At 38.2% G+C, this 25988-nt stretch overlaps 1 protein-coding gene across 11 annotated transcripts in view; it reads left to right on the top strand.

Moving 5' to 3' along the window:
- The first annotated feature begins 10059 nt into the window (after positions 1-10059).
- Positions 10060-25988, top strand: part of PUM2 (pumilio RNA binding family member 2) — an 83727-nt gene continuing 67798 nt past the window's right edge. For 8 of the 11 annotated variants that reach the window (XM_074341715.1, XM_074341713.1, XM_074341709.1 and 5 more), the window contains exon 1: positions 10229-10384. The gene's annotated coding sequence lies outside the window, so the exon portion shown is untranslated. Of the gene's footprint in view, positions 10079-10228; positions 10385-25988 lie in introns of those variants that run through there. The other 3 variants (XM_074341710.1, XM_074341711.1, XM_074341706.1) reach the window with 2 other exon arrangements.

The following is a 25988-nucleotide window of genomic DNA, read 5'->3' as shown; positions in this document are numbered from 1 at the left end:
GCTCCTAGAGCAGTCCTCTAAGGTCTAAATCATGCTTGGCACATAGCATGAACTTAAGAAATATTCGTCTAATGAATATATGACTCTGAAAGTAAGGCTTGCTTACCTGTAGCTGCTGGTTTCATGCAAGACAGATTGTAGCCCCCTTACCCCTTGTGCATTGGGACAGTGCCCTGTCCCCCTCACTGTCTCAGTCCCTGGCCCTTAGCAAGAACTCGGCGGGACTGTCACAGGGCCCACTTTGCAAGTCTCTCTCGGCATGGACAGAATTAGGGCTTGGGAAGCCCCCAGGATTCTCTAGTTGAGGCAGAATTTTGACAAGTCTGGGCAGAATCTTGTCCTCACTCCTGTCAGACTGGTTTGGATGGCTCCAATTCATGGAGCCTGCATTCCCCAAAAGTGTCATAAACACCTCACGGTGTCAGCTCTCCCACATCTCAACCTCACTTTCCCTGGGCAGCAGCCCCCTGTGGTGAGGACAGAAGCAGAGCCAGACATCTGACTGCATCTCTTCAGAGGGTCTGGAGGGAATCCCTATAAAAGCTTTTCCCCCAGAGATGCTTAGGCAAGCGTGAGTAGACACCTCCCACGAGGAGTTCATTCATTCGCTCCACACATCAGGCAGTGTCCTAGGAGCTGGGGTCCAGCACTTACCACTACACACAAAGTCCCCACCCTCCTGGTGTGGGGAAGACAGATAATAAATACACAAATAATTCTTGGGACGGTGCTAAGTGCCAAGAAGAAAAAGTAGTCAGAGTAACCCCTTGTACAGAATGCCTGCAAAGGACATGAGTGTATGAGTGTGTGTATGTGTGTGTGAGCATGCACACACGTGCGTTATCTGAGGCAATGTTTTCAGAGAAGATCTTCCCAATAAAGAGAATTTGAACAGAGACCTGGAGAAAGTGAGAAAGTGAGCTCTGCATGTATCTGGGGGAAATGTCTAGGCAGAGGAATTAAAAACACACAGACCCTGAGCAAGAGTGTCTGGTATGTTTTAGGAACAGCCCAGGGTCCAGTGTGGCTTAAGTGAGGGTGAGAGGAAGGGATTTGAGAGGTAGCTGGGAGCCAGATCACGATTTTGGTAAAGATTTTGAATTTATTCCAAGTGACACGGGCAACGTCTAAAGGGTTCTGAGTAGAGGACAGACATGATCTGACTTGAGTTATAAAACGGACAAACTTGCTGCTGGGTGCAGAACAGACTGGAACTGGGCAGGAGTGGGGTCAGGGAGACAAGGTTTTGCAGTAATCTAGCTGAGGGATGGTGGTAGCCCAGACCACAGTGGTTAGTGGTCGTGGTGGAAGCAGTAAGAAACATGTGGAATCTGGGTTTATTATTTAATCTGGCTCAAAGGCAGAGCCAGCAAGATTTTCTGATGGATTGAGTGATATGGGAGAAAGATAAAAGTCAAAGATGACTCCAGGGATGACTCAGACTGCTGATCTGAGCAAACAGGAAGAATGAGGCTACCATGAGGAAATGCTTTCAACCCCAGGATCTTGTATTTCTCTGAAAATAAAATGAAAATCAGGCATCAAGGAAGGGACATGCCAATGATCTGGACTTAATAAATTATAGTCCATTGAAGATGGTGACCCTGTGAATGTGCATGCTGGTGGGCATGTAAGTACACAAGGGCCCTCGTGAAGACAGGACACTGATGGTGGGCACAAGGATGCAGAAGCAGGCTAGTACATGGCACCTGTGGAGGGTGACGACAGGTGTTCAGCATGATATGCATGGACCATAAGGTATCCCCAGACAGAATTTTGTTTAAAGCAGCAGCCTGAAAGGGCAGTGACTCATCTTGTTTTGACCAATTGCACTAGGCTTTTGACTTGAATAGTTCAATAAGATTCACCCAGCTCTGATATCATCTATAGCAAAATCTTGAGGTTTTATTCGAGACTTTATGTAGACACCAAAAGGATTAGTTGAGAACGAAGAGCACATACCCTGGAATGAGAACCACAAAAATTATAAATGCTGGGCAGAAGGTTCTGATCTTGGCCTCCTGTATCTCCTCACTTAGAAGCTAGTGAAAATCTATAACTAGTGTGGCGAAGACAATAGTTCCTTCCACTTAGGTTTCCTTTGTCCGAGGATTCCTTCACGTCCGAGTTTGTGGGGCCCACGCTGAGACTGTCCCACAAGGTGTAGTTTGCTCTTGGATGTTTACTTCTTGCTTGAAATCATTCGTTACTAGTCATGGCCAAGGAATCCTAGGTTTTGCTTATGTCTGTATTTCAAAGGTGGACTTGCTTATCTCTAATATGCTCTATAAAATGCTGAACTTGGCTCTACCTGTCAACCCGAGAAGACTACATGATGCGACAGTTTGGTTTTCCCTGCCATGCTGTGTTTTCTTTCTGGGATCAGCCTTCTCTGTGAGCTTCAGCAATGGGAGGATTATCTTAAAGTCCTTTTGACACATATAGCCCGTGGGGAACCGTGAACAGTGAGGGTGAGTAAATAGGAAAAACTCTGTTTCCTCGAGGTACAAACTAAAGGAAAAAACTCTTTCCCCTTCCCTGCTATTCTTAATACTCCACTTCATGTCACCAAATACATGTGTGCGGGGGTGGGGGGTGGGGGTTCCCACACCAAGCAATCTTCCAGTTCTCTGTGGACATTAACTGGGTATCCTAAAATTCAATTCAAGCCTGACACTATCCCCCTGGGGTTAGAGCAAACCCCACAGGATAAGGGCCACCAGTAAAAGAAGACTTGCCCCACCTTCCTCCACTTCAGATACCAACGACAAGTCCAGGTTGTCACCTGTGCTTCTGGCCTATTAAATCAAAGTTTCCCAGGTTCCCATAACAACCTCCTTGGTTTTGATAATTTGCTAGAGAGGCTCACAGAACTTAGGAAAATAGTTAAATATTGGATTATCAATTTATTATAAAGGGATACAACTCAGAACAGCCAGATGGAAGAGATGCATAGGACAAGGAATGGGGAGAGGGGTACAGAGTTTCCTTGCCCTTTCCAGGTATGCCATCCTGCCAGCACCCACACACGTTCACCAACACAGAAGCTCTCCAAACTTCAATTGTCTAGGGGTTTGGGATGCTTCATTCGTAAGCATAATTGTTTAATTTATTGGCTGTTGGTGATTGAACTCAATCTCCAGCCCCTCCCTGCTCTGCTGGAGGTCAAGTGGTGGGGCCAAAAGCTCCAATCCTTTAATTACCCAGTTGGTTCCCCTGGCCACCAGTCCCCATCCTTAGGGGTTTTCCAAAAGTCGCCTTCGTAAGCCCAGGTGTGGTTGAAAGAGACCTGTTATAAATAGCAAGAGAAAGCTTTGTTTCTCTCTTTATGCAGAAAATTCCAAGGGATTTAGGAGCTCTTGTGCCAGGAATGGGGCCTAAGACCAAATATATATTTTTTATTATAAAGCACAATTTCACAGTGAGCCTGTGACACTACTTGGAAGTTTTCAATAATATTTTGTATGTATTTTTTTCCTATGGGAATGCATCTCTAGTTTAATGACAGAATGAGAAAATACATATACTTTCAAAATCTCCATCCCTGGAAGTCTATAAAGCAAAAGATACTAGCAGATTTTCCTTGACATCATGGACTGATGGTGATTTATTTTTGAATTTATGAGCATAATTGGACTCTGTGACTCACTTAATAGTCTCAGAACTCACCCCGAGGGTAGCAAGTCATACTCTGGGAATTATGGGAGTGTGGCATGTCTGAGATAGGATAAAGTCTCTTGTTCCAATTCTGCCCTTGCCTTGGTCAGGGACATTGGACGAAGTCATAGATCTCCCAGTCTCTAGGACCTACCTTTCTTATTTTAAGCCAAGGAAACTGTTACTCTCAAATGCCCAAATGGCCAGGGTTTCCCCCCCTGAGAAACCATAAAAAGCTGGGAGAACCTCACCCTATCTAGGCATGTTTATATTCAGGAAAATGCCTCTGGCTCTCCCTCTAATATTCAGCCAGCCTCTTCCTCAGGGGCAATGGAACATATAAGATCACAAAAGCCCTGGCTTCATGCTCAACCACTCAGAGAATACAAGCAAACAAACCACAGGCCCTACAGCTTATTCAACCTAGAACTGTTTCCAGAACCCAAAACATACCACAATCCAAATCCCCATTTTTTTTTAAATTGAACTATAGTTGATTTACAATGTGTTAGCTTCTGGTGTACAGCAAAGTGATTCATATATATATATGTGTGTATATATATGAATATATATATTCTTTTCCAGATTCTTTTCCATTATAGTGTATTACACTATAATGTAATACACTATAGTGTATTACAAGATACTGAATATAGTCCCCTGTGCTATACAATAGGTTCTTGGTGTTTATCTATTTTATATGTTGCAGTGTGTATCTGCTAATCCCAAACTCCCAATTTATCCCTCCCCCAACCCGTTCCCCTTTGGTAACCATAAGTTTGTTTTCTACCTCTGTAAATGTTTGTTTTGTAAATAAGTTCATTCGTGTCATATTTTAGATTCTACATATAAGTGATAGCATATAGTGTTTGTCCTTCTCTTACTTCACTTACATGATAATCTAGATCCATCCATGTTGCTGAAAATGGCATTATTTCATTCTTTTTATGGCTGACTAATATTCCATTGTGTGTGCACATACACAGTCTTCTTTCTCCACTCATCTGTTGTTGGACAGTTAGTTTGCTTCCACGTCTTGGCTATTGTAAATAGTGCTGCTGTGAACACTGGGGTGCATGTGTCTTTTTGAATTAGTATTCTCCAGATATATGCCCAGGAGTGGGATTGCTGGATCATATGGTAACTCTATTTTTAGTTTTTTAAGGAACCTCTATACTGTTTTCCATAGTGGCTGTACCAATTTACATTCTCACCAACAGTGTAGGAGGGTTCCCTTTTCTCCACACCCTTTCCAGTTAAACATATTTATTGTTTATTGCTTCTTTATTTCTGATTTCATTTTGATTTGGTTATATGGATTTCATCATGTAACAGCTTCTACTTGGGTTACAAACCACCCCCTAAAAGTCATTTCCTAGATGCCAATCCTGTGGATTAGTCAAGTGGGCTGCATTCACCTGGGAGGTTCAGCTGGTCTCTCCTGGGCTCATCTATGGAACTGCAGTCAGCTGGTGGCTTGGCAGGGCTGCTTGGTTGCGGTCTGGCAGTCAGCCAAGGCCCTCTGTAGCCCCTCCAGCAGGCTTGCTCAAGCCTGTTCACGTGGTTGCAGAGAGGGAGAGTGAGGCCTAGGCTCCAAGCTTATATAGTATCCCTTCTGCTACAACTAGCCAGAGCAAATCATAAGGCCAGCATGGATTTAAAAGATGAAGAAACAGACTGTCTTTTGGTGAGAGAATCTACAAAGAATTTGTGTCCATTTGCAATCTTTCATGATACCTTCATATTCCCTAAGTTATTCCATAATTGAAAATGCCATTTTGTTTTATTTAAACTCAAGCAACAACTATTCTTGGGTCTTGCTCTTTTTCCCCTCGGGATTTTGTGAACATTGCTCTTATGGAAGTCTTATGGAGAAACTGAGGCTGATTTGATTTTAACCTACTTAAGAATTTTTTTCTCTAATTTTGAAGTTCAGTGTCTTAATCACATATGTCTCACTATCAATGTCTTGAACAGATTTTCCTGGTATTACAATATAACCTTGATATTTGGACATTAAGTTATTTTATCATTTCAGGCAATTTTTTCTGTATATTGGCTCTGAATATTTTTTTCTCTGATCTTTGAGAGATTCTCTACTTCAGGGACAATGACTACTCGTACTTGAAACATTTATACAACTATTATTATAAAGTTAAGGTAAAGATACTATTAAAAAGAATTTTGGGGGGAAAAAAAACTTTGTCCTTCACATGTATCATCTCCTAACTAATCGCTTTAATTTTTGTCTTTTTCTTGAAAATTCACTATATTTAAATCAAGCCTTTTCACTAAGTTATTAATTCAGTTTTCAGCCAAATTGTATAATGGTGTAGTCAGTGTTGTGTTTCCATGTTTCCTTAGCCCTCCAATCATCCTTTTCACCTCATTTTGGTGCTTTATCATCATCTGTACTGCTTATTAATCTGTTGTCTCTCAGCTCCAAATTTTGTGATGCTGATGTTGGGATTCTGGAAACGATGCTTCTTTATCAGCTGGACACTGCCAATTATGGGCACCTGGAGAGACATTAGAAGGCACAAAAAAGGAGAAGCTTCTTGCCTCTTCCAGTCTGCATGTTACTCCTGTGAGAATGATCTCAAAATAGCACTTCAGCCCAACTGTGCAGCGGGTTTTAATTTCTAGCTTCTTTGAACCTCCCAGAATTAGCCTGATAGTACCCCCTGGGAGGTGTAAGCAGAGGCTGGACAGGGCCCCTCCTCAGACAGAGGTCTAAGGCCCATTCCCGGGGGCCTGTTTTCTAGACTCCTGAGGTCCGAGCAACCAGGGTGCACCCTCCAAAGAGGTCCAAGTCCCAACTCTGTGGGCTCATTTTTTGTTTCTTAGTTCAGCTAATGTTCCTTTCTCTCCTCTATTCCCCCAGGGGTGGTAATTGCTTACTGCAATCACTATAATGGAAAGGAATCTGGAAAAGAATATATATATCATAAAGGTATACATATGTATATGATATATATATAACTGAATCACTTTGCTGTACACCAGAAACTAACACATTATTGTAAATCAACTATACTTCAATATAAACAGTACACTTAAATACTGAAACTAAGAGAAATTAATATGGAAATGATGTATAAAAATAGAATGTAAATATTATAAACTGATAAAGTGAAAAATAGTATAATCAAAAAATTAGGACGTACAGGGAAGTGGTAGAAGGAAGTGAAAGTGTGCTGATCTACCTTTCATAGCAGGGAACTCAACTCAGTACTGATCAATACTGAAGTATATAGTTTGATAAAGTTACTCTGTCCCATTAACAATTTCTATCACTGTGTTTAACCTTTTACTAGTCAATTTCTCTTGCAATGAAGAAACATGCATCCCAGTAGTTCCTTCAGTTATTTCTTTTGTTAAATTCAAGTAAGACTAAATTCAACACTGTACTTTAAGAACACCATGTGCAGATTGAGCCTATTCCGGTTACTGTCTCACTATGTAGCTCTCTATCCATCCTTCTATCAGTATTTGTCTTTGTAATAATGGTGCTCATCAACTGTGGATATTTGTAGTATTTCTGTGATAGTAAAATTGGGATATTTGAACTTCTATTTCTTGAAGTTTTTATAATGGCTTAAATTATTTTTATAAAAACAACAAAGTTATCAAAAGAGTTTACAAGAGGTTTCATGAGCAGTTCCACTGGAGAGGAGATATCTGCATAGGGAATAATGAAATGGCATTACGCTGTAAGATGTGATCAGTCTAAACTGGCAGTTCTCAATGGCTACACAGTACAACCACTAAGGAGCTTTTTAAAAATATCAGTGTCCAGGCTTCAGTCCAGGCCTCTTAGATGAAAATCTCTGGATGGAGCCTGTAAATTAATATCTTTAAAATGTTGTCCAGGTGATTCTGATATGCAACTCTGGTTGAGAACCACTTGTCTCAACAGGCCACATAGACACATTCCTAAGAAGCAATGAGTATTGCTGGAAAGTGTAGGGTACTCATTCCATCCTATTCTTCCTCCAGCCCACAGGAATGTTCCCTGGACCAGTCTGTTACTAAAGGAGGGGAGAATGAATACTACTGGCAGTCTTGGCTACAGTCTAAGTTCCCTTGTGTCATAAGACCCCTGACAGCACGAACTAAGGCAACATGCTTCCTTGTTGTCTTGTTTTCATCCAGGAGGGGAGATAGACTGGCTTTTCCCCTCCGAGATGCTCTGAGTTGCCACTTTTGTGTCTCGCTGGCTCAAAATAGATGACATACCCATTACAGAACCCGTTCCTACTAAGTGAGATGGAATTATTGTGATTGGATTACCAATGCTTCCCAAACTTTATTGTGTAGAGGAGTTGCCCAGGAATCTTGTTAAAATGCAGATTCTGATTCAGTAAAGTCTGGAGTGGGGCCAAGATCCTGCATTTCTAATAAGCTCCTGGGTGGTTAAAATGGCTGTCAGGCGTCAATGTCAATGATGTTTACAATGTCCACCACCTTAACTATCAAGCACACCTGATATTTATAGTAGCTGAGGAGTGCATTCTTTCCTTGTGGGTAAATCTACAAAGGAAGCCAACTATGATCAGAAGGTGCATAATGAGCAAGGCCAGACTGCAAAGCGTATGTGAAGACACAGAAGCAAGAAAACGGCTCACCATACATAGGCAATCAGGAGCTGGAGATAGGCAGAGTCTGATCCTAAAGGGTTGGGCTTTGATCTGTGTTCTCCACAGCATGAAACCTCTAAGAGATTTACCATGAAGTAAAGTTCTCTAGAGTCAAATTTGTTTGGGAAATGTTGCATACTATGTCCCTCACTTGGATATTTACAAAGCATATTTTGATTTTAAAGGTGCTAAGCAGTCTGGTAGTCAAGAAGCCTCGATGAGCTATGTAACTTGGGGAACCCGGTGCAAAATGAAAATGAGGCGGCCCTCTTTTTCAAAAACTATTAATACTTTCTAGATGACAACATCAGAGCATTAAACAAACAGCAGAAGCCTTCTTAAGCTTGAGGCCTTGTGGCCTCAGCAAGGCTGTGGCCTGTGTGAGGCACAGGTCACAGGCTCATGAAGCTGCCCTGCTTATGGGGATATTAAAATGAGACATGGAAAATGCTTTAGTGCTTGCATACCGTAAGCACTAAATAAATAACTATGGTATATACATGGCTTTTAGTTAGAATTCCTGGTTGTAACAGAAACTCTCTTTATCTAGCTTAAGCGAAAAAAGTAGAATTCATTTTACGAATCAAGGGACGTGTTTCAGAATCCAAAGGAAGAGGCAGCCAACAAGGTACAGGAACAAAGGGTAAAGGAAATGTCATAATCTCCTTTTCTCTCGACTCCTCTTCTTTACCAGTTTCCTGTTCACATGGTCATTCAAGTAAGCTCAGAGAGGCCAGGTTTAAAAGATTTCCCAAGGAGAGATTGGGATCTCTTAGCCCCAGTTCCAAATTCTGAGGGAGGGCCTCTTATGGGTGCACCTATTTTCACCTGGACTAAGCAACTATACATAAAGACTCTTTTGCTATTATCAGCCCAATGGAGGGGAAAGGAGAAAGCAGCAAAATACGTACATCCCAGTGTCTCCCATACTTACCTGATTATGGAACATTTCTTAAAGGAACATCTTTTGGCACTGAACAGAACACACTTGGGAAATGCAGTGTGGGTAACAGGAAGAATGAAGCTGAAGGCAAGGCATGAGTTCCAGGAGTCAGATTTTCATTTTGGATAGCAACGAGCAGAACTGACTGGAGGTAGTGAGACTGACCACAAGGCTAGTTAAGAGCCTGTCACAGAAATCCAGACCTGGGAAGCAGCCAGGAGTGGCCTGGCAGGAGAACCACCCGAGTTCTTTTGTGTTTACCTGGTCAAGCATCGGGGTGGCAGCAATTTACTGAGCCGGCTCCACTTGCCCATGGAGTAACCACTGGGAGAATGACAGTCCACTTAAGGGGTTCACATTTCCACCCAAAATGCGTCTCCATCGTCTTGCTGCAGAGAGCAATGGTGAAACCTAAAGGCCTGAATTACTGTCCAGCTCTTGTAGGTACCTGCACCCCAAAAGCGAAGTGCGAGTAATACATCACGGTCCGGGGCGCTGACACTCGCACAGGCAGTTGGGAGAGAACAATGAGCTACGGGGCAGGAAGCTGAGGGTAAGCGAGTTCGGAAGGCGAAGCCCCACACGGGAAAACAGAGACCAAAGTAGCTTTCGGAAACACCACGCCTGCGCCGCCCTAGGCCGGCGCGCGCTCCCGATTGGCGCCGCCGCCGAGCCCAGAACCAGCCCCGAGCCCGCAAGGTGAGGACGGGGAAGCGCACGCTGGAGGGACGGCCGAAACGCGCGAGCGCAGAGAGCGTGCGCACGCGCAGAGTTCCCGCCGGCCGGCGCCTGAAGCGCGGGAGAAGCGTCGGAAGCCACTGAAAGGAGCCGCACCTCGGTGAGTGCTCCCCCTCCCCTTTCTCCCGGAGTGCCTTGCGCGCGCTCGGCGGGCAGGGGGAGGGGAGGGGAGGCGGCGGTGGCAGCCATGTTGTTGTGAGTCTCTGTGTCTCACCCTCGGTACTTCGGTGGTTCGGAGGAGGAGGGAGAGGAGAAGGAGGAGGTGGGGTGGGGGGGAGGGTGGTAGGTGGAGAAAGAAGATATTGCCGCCACCGAAGGCGGAGGAGGGAAAGAAGGCCAAGAGCGACGCCGCCGTGTGCCCAACGGTCGGTGTCCCCGGCTGAGGCAGCGCGGCCGCAGCAGCCCCGTAAGTCAGTCGCGCTTGCACCTCTCCCCGTGCTCTGGCGCCGCAGGGCTGGCTCCTTGGGCTTTGTGTGGCGGCCTCGGCGGGACAGCCCGCCGGCCGGAGGGCGGTCGGGGCCTGCGGGGTGCCCAGGACGGCTGCGGCCTCGGGCCCGCTCGCACAATGCAGGGGGAGGGGTGCCGGAAGGGGGTGTGCGCCCGGCGAGGGGGCTGCTCTCGGCTTTCCCGCTTCCTTTCCGCCCCCACGCCTCAGCCTTGCGGCGCTGGGGGGCCCACCCGACTCTTCCTTGGTTTCGGCGCGCTTGGGGTTAGAGACCGAGCTGTTCGTCCGCCCAGCCCTTGGGTTCGGAAAGGGGGGAAAGGCCGGGTGAATCCCGAAAAGCGTGCGAGTTGGAAGTGGGCGAAGAGGAAGCAGTGGGTTTGTGAAAACAAGTGTGGGCGTTCTCGAGGGCCCGAGTGTGTCCAGGAAAAGCTTCCGGTAGACAGGTGTGGGTATGAAAGAAACGGCGACTTGTGCTCAATGTGTTAGGTGCCATTAGCGTGTTGTGTTTTTGATACTGGGACAGATTTCGATGTTCAGAAAAAATGTGTAAGTTAAACCAGAGAAAAGATTACAGGCTTCAAATATTTTAGCAATCGATTTGTATCTGAACTGGGCCAGATTTGGGGGAAATTAATTGTTAAATTTTATGTTGAGACACACGTGTAAAAGTTGGTGCTACTTCTGAGAACATGGCTAAGGAAAACCGACTTTTCTTAGCTTTTCATTCTAACACGTATTTAAACATTGGGGTGGGATGAGAATTGCGGACATATGGACATAGGTGGGATAAGACAGTCATGTTAAAATCAGGGCTTGGTACTTCATGAGATTTTAGCTTAAAACTAGTGACAGTTTTTTGGGGTAAAGGTTTTTAGGGAAAGCTTTATTAGAAAAATGCTCTTAAACGCTTAAGAGAAATGTAATACTTCTAAAGGTATTGTATATCAAGAAAATATTAATAAAGGGTGTTACCTAAGGATTTTAAAAGCTTGTTTACTGCTAAGATTCGTGTTTAATAGGTGACTCTTCACCATGTGACCTGGAGCATTGAAGGATGGCTTAAGGAAGTCTGGCTAGGAATCTGGTTAAAAAAATAAAAGATATATAGTTTTAATTGGCTAAATTTCTGTTCTTGTTCTTTTAATATCTTTTAAAAAATGGTTTGCTTTATCTGCACAAATGTCATAAATAATTGTTGGTATTTCCCTTATTTCAAGAATGTCTTTAAAAGTCCAGTTTTTGGTGAAATTGAGTTATTTAAAATTGTCTTTTGGTGACCCTGAGGGAAGTTTGTGTATGCAGTAAAGGTTTACACACATTTTAAAAATTAAAGTTGTATTTTAGAATCCTGGTTCTTAAGCTTTCAAAGTTCAGTTTTTTGGGTAAAGTTCATTTTTGTTATTTACGTAAGTCTAACTCTGATCTTTATTAGATTTGTTAACAAACTTAAGCATCTTCAAACAATTTAAAGTGTGTTTATTTTTAATAATAGTTTTCCTAATTTGAGTCTAAAGTTCTCTTAGATGTTTCAATATTAATAAGATTTCAGCTTTCTAAAAAGTCTAAATTAATTACCGCCATATGTAAATTGGTCTTATAAGGTTGTCACTTTAATAGACCAGTTTTTCTTGGGCATTACAAGTTGTAAGCCAGATAATGCAGTCTTAACACAGATACTAATATTAGGATTTTGTTTGCCTTAAACCTTCCATGTGTGTTTATAAATCTTTCTGGTGTTGAAAGATAATTTGTCTTCCTGTGTAAGTACTTATCGTAGTTAGCAGAAGTAATTATGATTAGAGGTTTGGGCCAGACGTGACATCCACAATCAATCTTCTCAGTGACCAGACTGTCTCCTTTTTATAGATACTGTCAGGATCTTCATAATTTCCAGGGGAGATTGGTTCTGTCTCCTGGACTCAAGTTCCTTGTACTTTGTAATTCAGCAACCTTTGAATTTGTTGGGTTTCTAAAATAGGAAAATATTCTGTATTTTTTATGTTCTTAAAATTTATAGATACGTATTTTAAATATCTGAATTCTTGTACCTCATGTGGCTTTGTCTAGCTTGCACAGTTTGAGGCCATTTTACTGACACATGTGATTAAGATAAAAATTGTACTTACAACAGTGTAAATTGTTTTGTGACATATTAAATAGATTTCTTGCTACTTTTAAGAAGGTATAAAAATAGTCTGACTTGCTCCTATTGTCCCACCTCCTCACTCTTTCTTTTGATGAATTTGTGAGAAGAAACTGATTGAATGCCTCAGCTCCCATCCTTTCTCTTTGGGAGTCCACTCCATGCTGAAAGCACTTTGCTTATATGAGGCCACCAGGGGTAGACTCTGCCCCTCCTGGAGAAGGACCATGGTTGTCCAGGGCTACTTGTGACTAGGTTAGGGTAATTATGGGGTGTGGTGTCAGGAAGCCCTGTTGGCCTAGGTCTAAATTATGCTTGCCAGTGTAGCTTTTCAGTAATAAAAGGAGCTGTTTGGATTACCAGTAGTCTAACTCCTGTGTCTCCTACTCCTGAAATCTGATGTGGTGGGGAAAGGTTTCTTCAAACCCTGTCATTTAGAAGCTAATATTTTAATAGTGATTTTTATATTTAGCAATATAGATATAAGACTTTTTTAATTTTAAACTTGTTGCTTTTGTAGTGGAAAAATTGAATTTACAGAAAAATATTTTCAAGCTTTCCCAGTGGAACACTGTATAGAATTATTCCATAGATAGGTACATGATACATGCTTTTCCTTCTCAGATTTTCTCATAGCGGTTTGCTTAGAGACATGAGGTTAATATTTTTTTCTTAGTGACTTTTTTCAGTAACTCAAAAGCTCCAACTTTATAAATGAAAAATTAAGACTTGCCTAATTGAACACAAGTTTCACCTTCCAGAGACCCATTTTAATTCTTAATGAAATTGCAGAAAGTTTTCTTATATTGACTTTTTTAATGAAAAGTTTTATTTCGCCCTTGCCTGACTCATTTTTATATTTTTCTAAATTGCATTAAGGAATTAAAAAGGAATGGTTATTCAAACATGTTGGCAAAAGGATAGTTTCTTTAGTGTATCCCACCTCTGCAAATAAAACTTCTGTAATCCCATCCAGTTTCAGTTTACACATCACAAATTTTCTCTTCTTATTGTCTTACTAGTCTCTTGTGGAAAGAGAAAAGATTTTAGAGTAGAGTAGTGGAAAATATCCAGATATGTACACCTTATGGGCATTTTACTGTAGCTGCCAAATACAAAATGGGGTGTGGGGGTGGGTTGTGAATGTCAGAATACTTTGACTGCAAATGGGACAGGAAAGAAGGCAGTGATTATCACCTATCTAGGGTGATATGTTTATTTGGGCCAGAAAAAGCTCCAAAAATCTGCTTCCTGGAAGGGATTTGGTGAAATTGACCATAAAATGACACTACAAAACCACCTATTCAATACCTGCCTAGGAGAATAAAACCTATAACTGACTACTAGAGTACATAAAAATAGTATGGGGGTGGGGGGCTAGGGGAAGGTATTTTTGTTTGTTTTTTGTTTTAGTTGGAGGGGAGGTGGACAGGTATGTACAGAGACTAATTTGAGAGAAATCTTTGTGGTTTCTATTGTACTGGACATCTTATGTCAAGAGTAGCAAGTTCTAGATCTTAAAATGGTAATCTCTGATTTGGGGCACTGTTTATAAAAGACTTAGTAGGGCTCAGTGGGAGATAATCTTAATTAACTATATAAGATGGTTTTTTTCATTCAGACATTAAAAGAAGGTAAATGAATGGTAGAGGCAGCTTGACCCTAAGTATAGGTCTTTGCTAAGCAGTTGAATGAGGGAAATTTGTAGGTAGAGAAAAATATGGACTATGTTGTATGATTTTCTTAAATACCAACATAGAATTGTATACAGATAGGAGCTACTTGTGTCTTCCATTTTGGTGGCCAGGTCATTTATTTAACATCTGTGCAATATTTTATCAGCACTTTTAGCATGATTAAATGTAAAACATTACACTTTCTATGGCAAGCCTGAATCTTGTAAAACCGATTCATCATAAACAGAATTAAGGTTTAAAGTTTAGAGAGGATGATAGATAGCTCCAAATTTTTCCTACAGATGTTTTCTAGGACCACCTTGCAGTTGAAATAAAATTGATTGCTTTTCATCCAAGGGTGCCTTCATTTAATCTCTAAATTATATGGCTCCTATACTAGCAGAAGTAGGAATACTCAAGGATCTTACCAAAGATAAATGTTTGCTAATCTTTATCATAAGTCTGGTTGAGAAGATAGTCATGGAGTATTTGACGTTCAATCCATTTGTTACTCTGGATGTTCTAAGTTGTATCATTTCATCAAACTTGACAACCAGAAATTTGCACTCATTTTTTGAGGTTTGCAGGCCTGTCATGTGCCAGAATGCCCTTAGATGTTGGTGGTACAGTGATCCTTGTTCTTACAGTTGTACTGTAACTGTAAGCTTATGTTCATAATGGAGAGGAAGATGCTTTAACTCCTGTTTACAGTTCAGTACACTAAGTACCAGTGGAGGCGGTGTTACCCAAAGTACTGTGGACTCATGTAGGTACACACTGGGGTCAGGAAGAGTTCCACAAGAGGTAAAGTTGATCCAGAAAGACTTAGAGAAGTTAATTTAGTCAAGATATGTGTGAAATGGCATTCAGCCAGAGGGATTAGTATGTGTAATGACCCAGACATGGGAGAATGGTAGAACCTAAAGTGGAGGTAGGTAGGAGAATTTAAAAGATATGACTGGAGAGATAAGTAGTGGCCCGCCAGATTTAAGGACCTTTTCTAATTTGGACAATTCTGAAAAAGACTTTGGAAATCCAAGATTGTAACTTGAGAAAATTTAGACCATATTGTCCAGGAACCCTTAACATAATCACTGTGAATTGCTTTCCCTGGATTGTGTTTGGAGTTAGAAATATGACTTTCCTTAAGGGATTGATTATAAAAAATGGGATTATGAAACTTTGTATCTGCTTAGAGAGTTGATTAATATATTTCCTACTATAATTCTGTGTTCTCTATAATACCCTAACAAGAAATTCCTTTTAAAGCTTAGTGTTTAGAAATAAAGTTTTCTCCAACAAATTGAATAATGAGAATTTTATGTAATTTATTGTGTTCCCCCTTTTACCTTTGTGTTTTCAGAAGTTAAACTTAGAGTTTATTTACTATTTTTGTTATTTAGTATTTGCTTAGTTGTTTTCCTAAGATAAGTTCTTGTTTTATTAAGTTTATTTCCTATGAGTTACTTGGTGTGCCTTCCAAAAAATTTTATTTAAATGAATGTAAAGTAAATTTCCTTTAAATAATACTGGACACTTTGTACCACAGACACTTTTTTTGGTATATAACTCAGTGTTCTTTGAAACTAACATAGATTTGGTTTCTCTTTTCAGACACTGCAGTCTAAGTGGTTTTTGTTGTTGTTTTCTGAGCAAAAACTTAGAAATTTTTTTAACTTGTATATCATTAGGAAAGTGGTTTGGTCATCTCACTTTTAAGTCATTGGGAAACAGATCACCATTTCAAGGCTTGTTCTTGAATATTTGAGAAACATTAAAAATCACAATTCATATTCATCACCTAAAAGATTTCCTCATATTTATATGATTTACAGATTTGTACAGCTCATGAATTTTCTTTGACTATTCATGATAGTCATAATAAACTAAACATTTTTAAAACTTTCAACTGTCAAAAGTTATGACTTTTCCTAGACAAAAGTTAAGAAAGTTCAAGTATATAACTCGTTACTTTTCCTTTTCTTAGAAATGACTAGAAATAACTGCTTCTTAAAATACCATCTTTTATGTTAACATATTTACAGAAAGTTACAATAATAAACTGGGTTAAAGTTAAGCAGTTTTAATTGCGGGGCTTCTTAGAGCCTTTACTATGCTAATGACAACGAATTCCAGAATGACATGTTCTCAGCTTGCAAAAGAACATGTGGGTGCTAGAGAGCAGCATATCTTAAATGTATTGGACAAGGAACCTCTTATTTCAAAAAACACTGTGAGTGGTCATTAAGGAACACACTTTGGAAAATTTTAGCCTAAAGAAGAAAATCTTTTTAAAACTTCATTTAAGTCTGCTGCTTAAAGTGGTTTTTTTTTTCCCCCAGTTGTCTCAGACCATGCATTCAAATGATTTCTTTTAGTTTTCTGTTATAACCTAATTAATATTTCTTAAGGTATTTCTCTGTAATGCTGTACTGATTCTACTTAAGAATGTGCAACAATTGAGAATTACTGGATAACCATTTGAGACAAGTCTTTGTTGGTTATCAGCCTAGTACTAATATAAACTGAAAATATTGCTGCTAGTCTACTCTGTGTTAAAGCCTCTAAGCTGTAATGCATTTAAACTGTATTAATATAGGGCCTTTAAAAAACAACAACTTAATTTGCTAACATCAACACACCTTATGACACAGAGAAATACAAAAATGTAGCCAACAGTACCTCCTCTCCTACCAAAGTTAGGTGTTTATATATGTATGTGTATATATATATGTGTGTGTGGAGTATGAAAATAAATATATATATATTGCCCTTTTGTTAACACTGGGATCAGATTACATACCTTAGGCAACTTGATATTTTTATTCAATATTATGGACATTTTATTGTATATAACTTTAATTTTAATAACTTGTAATGCTTAGTTCATGGCTTTTTATTTTACTAAACTATTATTTGTTGAGTTTAGATTGTTCACTTTCTGTATTTGAACCAGTACAAGCCGTGCTTCAGTAAATATTATGCAATTCATTCTTTTATACTAGTGTTGTTGTTTATGTAAGGTGAATTCCCAGAAGAGAAATTACTGAGTTAAAGGTTTTTATGTTGAGTCTTAAACATAAAGAAGTAATGTTCACTCATTATGGTAAGTTATACTCTAGAAAGAACTTATATTGCAACTTTATATATTCTCTAATTTAGTCTTAACAGTAACCCTACGAGGGAAGCATTGTTACTCTCATTTGCGAGTGGGGAAACAGGACCAGAGTTCAAGCTGTCTGAGTTCATTCAGCTAGTTAGAGGCAAGCATGGAACCATATTCTAGACCTTCTGATTTCGGTTTCTGTTACACCGTGATGAATGGTACAAAATTTTTTAGTTGGAAAACTATTAAGTGTTTGTGAATATATTCCTTAGCTGTAGGTAGTATGGTGTGTGTCAGTCCTTTCTGCACAGGGATGCATTACCTGAAGAACTTTAAAAAATACTGATAAAAATCTATGCCTGTCACCCTGCCCAAGCTAATTCAAATAAGTCTTAGATAGGTGGGATCTGAGTATTTGTAGTTTTGAAATCTTCTAACTAGATTCTGATGCACTGTGAGGGTTTGAGAACCAGTGGCCTTAAAATTGGGATGCTCATATCCCTGAGGGATACATGAAGAACTTCCAAAATGTTAGCACATTTAGTTTCCTGGAAGTAACAGGTCCTCACTATATGTACTGAGAAAGGCACACCTTTGACCCATCCCAAATCTTAATGTGTGTTTTACCCAGGTAATTAACCTTCAGGGCAGCAAACTTAGAGTTAGCTTCCTATAGTGATTAATTTTATTTATTCACATTGCTGTTAGGAATGAAATACAGCCTAGAACTGGAGTATTTTGGCTTTCATTGAGATTTTCTGACTTCAGATCAGTGATAGTCTTGGGTGATAGGAGTAATGGTAAATTTTTTTTCCGTCAGTTCACCTCTTCTCCCCAACCTATTGTCAAAGAATACTTACAAAGCAAAGAACAATACTATGGAATATTTTGAAAGCTAGAAATATGTAAATCATGTTTATTATAGTATAATGCCAAATATATTGAGTTTAATGTATGATTTCGTTGGCTCCATTTTTAACACTTTGAGGAGTATATCAAAGAGTAAGGTAGAAGTACCCTGGATTTAAAAAACTAGTGCTAAGTGCTGACCACAGGTACAATTCCTTTAAGGCAAGTAATGAGAGAATATGCAGATCTATAAGTTGGATTTTGCTTTTTTATTTTTAATAAAATATGCCTATGTTATTTTATTTTTGTGTCTTTGGTAGGGGGTTGGTAATTAGGTTTGTTTATTTATTTATTGATGGAGGTCCTGGATTAAACCCAGGACCTTGTGCACACTGAGTGTGCATTCTACCACTGAGTTATAACCTCTTCCCTGAATTTTGCTTTTTTAAAATCAACAGTGTCATGGCAGGGTGGCTAGAGATATTTACTATAGTTATTGTGTATACATGTAAATTCCTTTATATCATTTTTAAAACCCTTAAAAGTTTACAAATAAGACTAAGGTGAGAATATTTTTCTTTTAAATGATGCCTAGTTTACTGAAAAGATGTTTTTCTGTTTTTTTTATAAGTCATGATACATATCTTATGTATAGGTTTGTGTATATTTGAGTTCTACCATATGTAAGACTTGCTAACTTGATTATAACAATAGCTATATAAATAAGTTTAGTGATATTTGACATGTATATAGTTTAAATATTTTTAAAATATAAGTAACAAGTGGGAAATATTCAAAGAGTATAGAACTATAAAATGTAAATGTAAAATGCAAAAGTGTTATACTTGAAACACTTTTTCACCTTGCCTTTTCACTTAGTATCCTAGAATTTTTTCCCATATAGGCATAAATATATCCATGCTTTTTAATGGGTGCGTAGTTGATAATTTTATGTTTCCCTCCCTCCCTATTACAGTATCCTTAGTATCTGTCCTTTTGGTCTCCTCCCTCATGACTTAACATTTCACAGAACACTGTGGCAATCAGAACAGTTTGTAAAAATATGGTACATGTTTTTCCTACCCTAATTCTGATTCAGAGACGTTTTAAAGTCTAATGGATAAGATGATGCTATTAATACATTGAAAAATACAAATTAAATACCATGGGAATTAAAAAGATAACTTGGAGGAAGGTTTTAATGGAGAAAGTGGCATTTGAGCCAAATGTTAAGGGATTTGTAGGATTTGCGCATAAGAGATAAATGGCAGAGAGCTGTCCCGGGAACTGGAATAGTGTAAGCAAAAGGAAGGTGAAGGTTGGGGGAAGAGCTTTTACAGACTTGAATTATTAACATCAGGTGAGTGATGGTTTGTGCTTGGTTGGTATGGAAAAGAACGTGGGACTTTTGGAGTCTTGATTATATTGAATCCTCTGCCATTTTAGTCGCTTTGTCTATTAGGGTAGGGATATTAGCCACAATTTCCTTATTTGCAAAGTAGGAATACAGTACTTACTTTGCTCCAGCAAATCCAGTGTAGTGATAATGTGCCTAGTTGAGATTCTGGCATAAAATTGAGTGCTCAATAAATTCTGCTGTTATCTTTGGGGGATGGTGTCTAATAGAAGTTAGTCCAAAGAGATTAATGCTCATTTGGAAGCCAGTTTTAAAAGATTATTTTTTTCTTATACTGCTTTTCAAGAATATGGTTGAGGAAGTGGTAAGTGATGTTAGGTTAAACAACAGCTTGGACCCTGAGTCAGTTAGCCTTGTACCCTCTGTATAAGCTGTAGTTTATAAATGTTTTGTTAAAAAGTGGGGAGGTGTCTAAATTGTACCTGTCTTTAAAGGCCTACCTCAGATACCTGCTTTGTGTGGTTGCCTGTCATATTGTTATTTTATTACACTTTTTTATGGAAGTTTTCAGACACAAGCAGAATAGCACAGTGCACCCTCGGGTATCTGTCATCCATGTTCAGCATTGTGTGGAATCTTGCTTATACCCATATTTTTCTTTTTAAAAGTATTTCAAAGCAAATCCCAGACAATAGCCAGTTTAGGCATAAAATCTCTTACTGATGAGGACTTGCTGAAAAATAGCCTTCTTGCTATTATGTCAGTTAACAAAATTCTTTAATACCATCTGATGCCCATTCTATATCTAGATTTACCTAATTTTCACCAAGAAAGTCTTTTTTATGGTTGGTTTGTTAGAATCCAGATTCACACAAGGTTTATACAGTATTTGACTATTAAACTTTGTAGTGTATATAATAGTCCTCCCTCTTTCCTCCCCTTTTAAAATTTATGTCAAAGATACATTAGTAAAACGAGGTGATTTTTTTTTCTCCATTTTCTGGATTGAGCTATGACTTCCTTGTGTTATCTGTTGACTTTGTTCTTTTATCTCACTCATAGTTCTGATAAATCAGTATTTAGATCTAGCAGCTTTATTAGATTGATATTTGGTAGGGTTTTTTTTGAGGCAGTAATTCTTCATAGGGAATGGTGCTGTTTCGTATTACATTATACCATGAGGCATATGTCTGCTTGTTCCACTTTTAGAATGATGGCATACTAAATCACATAAAAGAACATTAATTTAGAAATAACAGCTTTTGGGAGGACTTATTTCGTAATATATCTTTGACAGTTCACATCTGTCTTGGATTCCTTAGAGCCACTTTGTGGTATCTAACAGTTATCTTCATTTCTATCTAAGTTATTTGACCTGTTTCTCTCAGGTGATATCTAAAAGCATCAAAAACTAGTATTGATTGATGTTGTTTTATTGTATAGATCTTCTCTGAGCAGTGTTTTGTCTTTTTTAAAAAAAAGAATTTCCCTAAGCAGTATTTTATTTCTCAAACTAATAAACTCATTGAGAGAATGCCTTGTTAATTTGAGAGACTTTGTAAAGACTCAAATATATGGTGGTTCTCCTTTGAGGGTACTTTAAGGAAAAAAAATCTTGCCTTATATTTGCGAATATGTAAATGTACCTTATTTTGCCTCCTTGAGACTGGAATATCAGATTTATCCTCAAAGAACTAAAGCATTCTTGCACATAAATATTTGGTAAATTTTTATTCAGTGTCTGAATGCTGGTTGCTGGAACAGTCTAGTTTCTAATCTTAATTAGAATATTTGAGCTAGGGTCTTTGAAGATTTCTAGTTTCTGGGAGTCTACATGTTGATAACACTTTTTGGGGGGGCAAATTTCATTCAAAATGTAAAATTGGACTTTTCCTTAATATAGTTGAGTCAGTAATACAATTCTATTCTTAAAAGTAGTAAAACAAGTATGTAATTCCCCCATGAAGTACATGGAGAAATAAGCAGTAAATATAAAAAAAAAATGTATGTGGATCTTGGCTTAACCACCAACTAAGAGACTTGTTCCAATACTGCTAGAAAAGTGTATGATTCAACATGTACCCCCAGATAAATAACAAATTATTAGGTATTGGTGGTGATTTGGAGAGACTTCTAATGTTAAATCTGTGAAGGCTAATGGTCTACTAAAAATACTTAAACCTGGATTTAGGTTTACCTTTGTTATATGAGTAAGAAAAGGCAGTGCTAAGCAAATTTATTTGTTGGCAAATTTGCAAAAGTGACTTAATATACTGAAGAGATTGAGGTACTCTTAAGGACTTAGTTCCTGTTTGCAGTGGAAACCAGTAATGCTCAATGATTATGTTCATTAAAAACAGTCCAGTGAGGGTGACTACCAAGAATATTTTATAAGCAGCTTAAGTTACTCTTTCTGTGTTTTGACTTAGATCAGTCAATTAAGTTTTCAAGTAATTTTGTTGTTTTTATAATTGATGAACAAGGTAGCAACAGCCTTTAGGTATTGGAGGACAAGTGCCAGTGAAAAGTTGCACTCATTTTATGTTGGTAAATGTCTTCAGTTTACAGAAAGTCTGAAGAAGAGCCTTATTCATTGTTTCTCTGTTAAAATGAGCATCATGTATTAATAGATACGAAGGCATTTATAAACAGTCAGTATATATTGAGCATTTTGATGGCTGAAGGCTGAGACACAGTTCCTGGCCCCTTTAACACCAGTGTTTAATTTCTACTATGGCTTAAAAATAGAACTAATATAGTATCATGAAAATGTGATTAGTGTAATATGGTGCCTTAATACCATTTACTGTCACTCTTACTAAGTGGTTTTTGCCCCCCAGCTTATCCTTTATGGTAGGTATATGGTAAGGAATTGGATTAGATGTTGCCTGAGAAAATAATGCATATTCTTGGTTCTTTACACAAACTATTTGTAGAACTTTTGAATTATACGTTAGTAAATATAAAAACTCATAAAACTTAATCAAGTTGTTATTTGAGGTGCTTTATCCATTTTTTCCACGTAATTAGTAATAACACTGTCTACAGAAAAATTAGCTAATGTGGTTAAATTTTAGAACTTAATAAGATAGCTCTTTTGCTAGGAAACAAAGAATCATAACCTCAAACTATAACTTTTTAATTTAAATTTACCTCAAGATCACACAGGGTCTTGGCCATAAAAAAAAGGTTCTCTTACATATTTTCTATATTAGCAAACTCTAGTTGTTTAAGGAAATACTGGGAAGTCTCATGGCTTAATGATGCAGGCCGAAAAAAAAAAAAAAGGAAGACAGACTTTATACCTGCACGCAGTACTGTGTACTGTAATTTCTGGATACAGTTTCTTCAAATGAACATAGCTCAATATTATATAACTGGTTGCTAAATACTTCATTGCTTGTTAGAAGAAAAGATTGTTCTGTTTACCCCTAAGGTCTAACCATGCAGGGGAGAGTTGTTAAATTATGTTCAGAGTCTTATTTTTCCTTTGCCATCAGATGATACCAATATCTATAGCTGCATGGCAGTTTGACAAAACGGTGTGGCATTTTGTAAAAATTCTAGAATCCCTCTTAGTGGCATATGTGGGACCCCCACCTCTTCAGCTTCATTATTGTTAATATGGAGGTTATTGCAGAAGAGTTGAAAGTGTTTCTGCCTATCCATTGTTTTGTCCACTTTCTCCTCCATTCTCCTCATGATTGAAATAAATGATAACACCCTAAGGTGAAAAACTGAGCTTGAGTCTTGTTTTGCAGGTTTTGTTTTGTTTTTTAAATCTTCTCCCTGTAGCCTACCCTGGTCATTGAAAGAAAATAATAAAATTGCCTCCATTTAAATGTAATCTGAAATCTCCATTTCGTTATTAAGAGAAAAAATGTGCATGGGGAGAGTATAAATGAGAAAGTTGAAAGGAAAGTCCTGATGCTTAACTTTGAGTTTGCTCAAATTTGAGAATGAATTATCTGCATTTGATTTTTTGTGAAGTACTCAAAAGTAAATGCACTAGAGCAGAGGTCAGCAAACTGGCTTACAGGCTGGATCTGGCCCGCCACCTGTTTTTGTTTGAGCTACTTTCTAGGATTGGTTTCTAGAAATTTTAATGGTTGGGGAAAAAAATCAAAAGAACAGTATTTTGTCACACACAAAATGTGGAGTTCAGATTTCACTGTTCTAAAATAAAGTTTTGTTAGGACACATTCATGCTTATTCATTTAGATATTGTCCGTGTGTACTTTTGTGCTACAAAGGCATACATAGTTGAGGAGCAGCAGAAGCCATGTGGCCCACAAAGCCTAAAATGTATACTGTCTGGCTCTTTCCAGAAAAAGTTTTGTTGACCTCTGCACCAGGGTGTGATTCACCACATGGATCCATAGAGCTAAGAGACGTCTCTCATTTATTCAGTTTCTTTAACTTATGACCTCATCTATTTGGACCACAGATGAAAACTTAGAAGTAAGCAAAAAAGGGCCTTTGTTAAAGCTCTAATGCTTTTACTCCTGAGAAAATTTCTTAAGTCTTTTACTTTGTCCCCCTCCTTTTTTTCCCTTAATAAACTCTCTTCTCTCATTCATAGGTTATACAGATTGATTGTAGAAAGGTAATAAAATACAAATAAATAGGTGAAAAAAATTGATGTACTCTGATCACTTAAGGGTTGTAGAGATACTGGTTTATTTCCTTTCACTCTTAACATTGCTGTTACGGTGTTTTCTTAATTAAAAAAATATTTTTAATGGCTACATGATACTTTATTTCATAGCTGTTATTTACTTAACTATTTTGAGACAGTTATGCGGTTTATACTTTCAGGCTCTGCATGCAACTCTGCTACAAACATCTTTGTACATAGAGCTTTTTTACATTTCGTATTTATTCTTAGGATTGATTTTCAAAGTTGGGGAAACTGGTTCAAGAGATACGAACCTATGTATATGATGCCAAATTGCATTCCTAAGAAAGGATTGTAACTTTAGAATGTGTTTTTTATGTTATTAGAGGTAGCTTCCTTATAGCCTGTTTACTCTTACAAGTCTACCTTACTTGGATATCTGAGGCTACAGATTACTGCAAATTAAAAGCAACCTAATTAAAAGGTCAGAAGTGGGTGCTGTTATGTTCAAGTCAAGTGATTCTTAACCTGACAGCAAAGCAAGAGGCTGAAATACTAACAGAAGCATACAAGAAACACAAACATTGAGCACCCCAGAAGTCTCAGAAAGTATCAATTCTTTCTAGAGTAGTAAGCTCTTAGTAATAACTAGTATTTGTTGAGCATTTTGAATTAATAGATCACAAAACACTTTTGGATACATTATTTCGTTTGATCTTCACAACAAATAAAGTAATATTTAGAGGTTAGACAACTGGCAAAAGTCAAAACTCGAACTCATATTCTGAATCTATGTCACATACTATTTGTACCACATTATCTTAAACATAAATAAAATTTGTCCATTAAGCTTTCTTCAGGATAGCAGAATAATAAGGAGTCCATTTTAGAGCTGTTTCCATCCTAAGTAAAAGAATCTTATGTTTTGGGCCCTAGTGGGATAATTATCTCAATAAGGACAGTTTATTTTCAGAGGATACAAGTAAATGTCAGATGGAAGTTTTTTTTTTTTTAAATAATTGTAATTGGTATGATCTTTATATGTTGAGCCCAGATTTCAGGGCTTGATACCATTTAATGTGTACTTACAAATTGAATTATAAAGTCAAAATTATATGGCTGTATGGTCAAGTTGGTAGGATTTGAAGCATTCTTAAGATAGTAGAACACCTCTTACATAATTGAAAATACATGATTCCTGATAACATGTTAGCAATGTCCTGAAGCTTTCAGATGATTGGCCATTAGGTTTGGGAAGAAGTTGTGGCTGTAATGGTATAGGAGATCTAGAAAATACAAGGTCTTTTATACAAGGATTAAGAGAAAGTGAAATAAAAAATGTTAATCATTAAACAAATAAAACAGACATAGAGTCTAGGGCAGTATGGGAGATCCTGTGAAGTACTTACAGAAAAATAAAATGGACTCCGTCCAAATTTAGGGAATTTTAAACAGTAGAAATCAAAGATGGTTTAAGCAGATTATACTAGACATTAGAATGAATTGTATCATATTAAGATGTAGAACTTTGAGAATTGTAGGACACATTTGGACCAAGATTCCTTTACTTAATCAGATAATTGGGGAGCCCCTCCTATATATATGTGTGTGTATGTATATATATACATATGTATGTATGTATATAAAATTTATGTGTATTTATATACAATTGTCTGTCAATATCTGCAGAAAACTGGTTCCAGGTTCCTCCCCAGCCCAATAGCAAAATCTGAGGATGCTCAAGTCTCTTGTATAAAATAGTGTAGTATTTGCATTATAACCTTTGCACATAACAGTGTATACTTTTAAGTCATCT

The sequence above is a fragment of the Camelus bactrianus genome, chromosome 15 (assembly GCF_048773025.1).
Source record: "Camelus bactrianus isolate YW-2024 breed Bactrian camel chromosome 15, ASM4877302v1, whole genome shotgun sequence".
Lineage (NCBI taxonomy): Eukaryota > Metazoa > Chordata > Mammalia > Artiodactyla > Camelidae > Camelus > Camelus bactrianus.
Note: the sequence above shows the minus strand (reverse complement) of the source record. Positions and strands in the feature narration are given on the sequence as shown.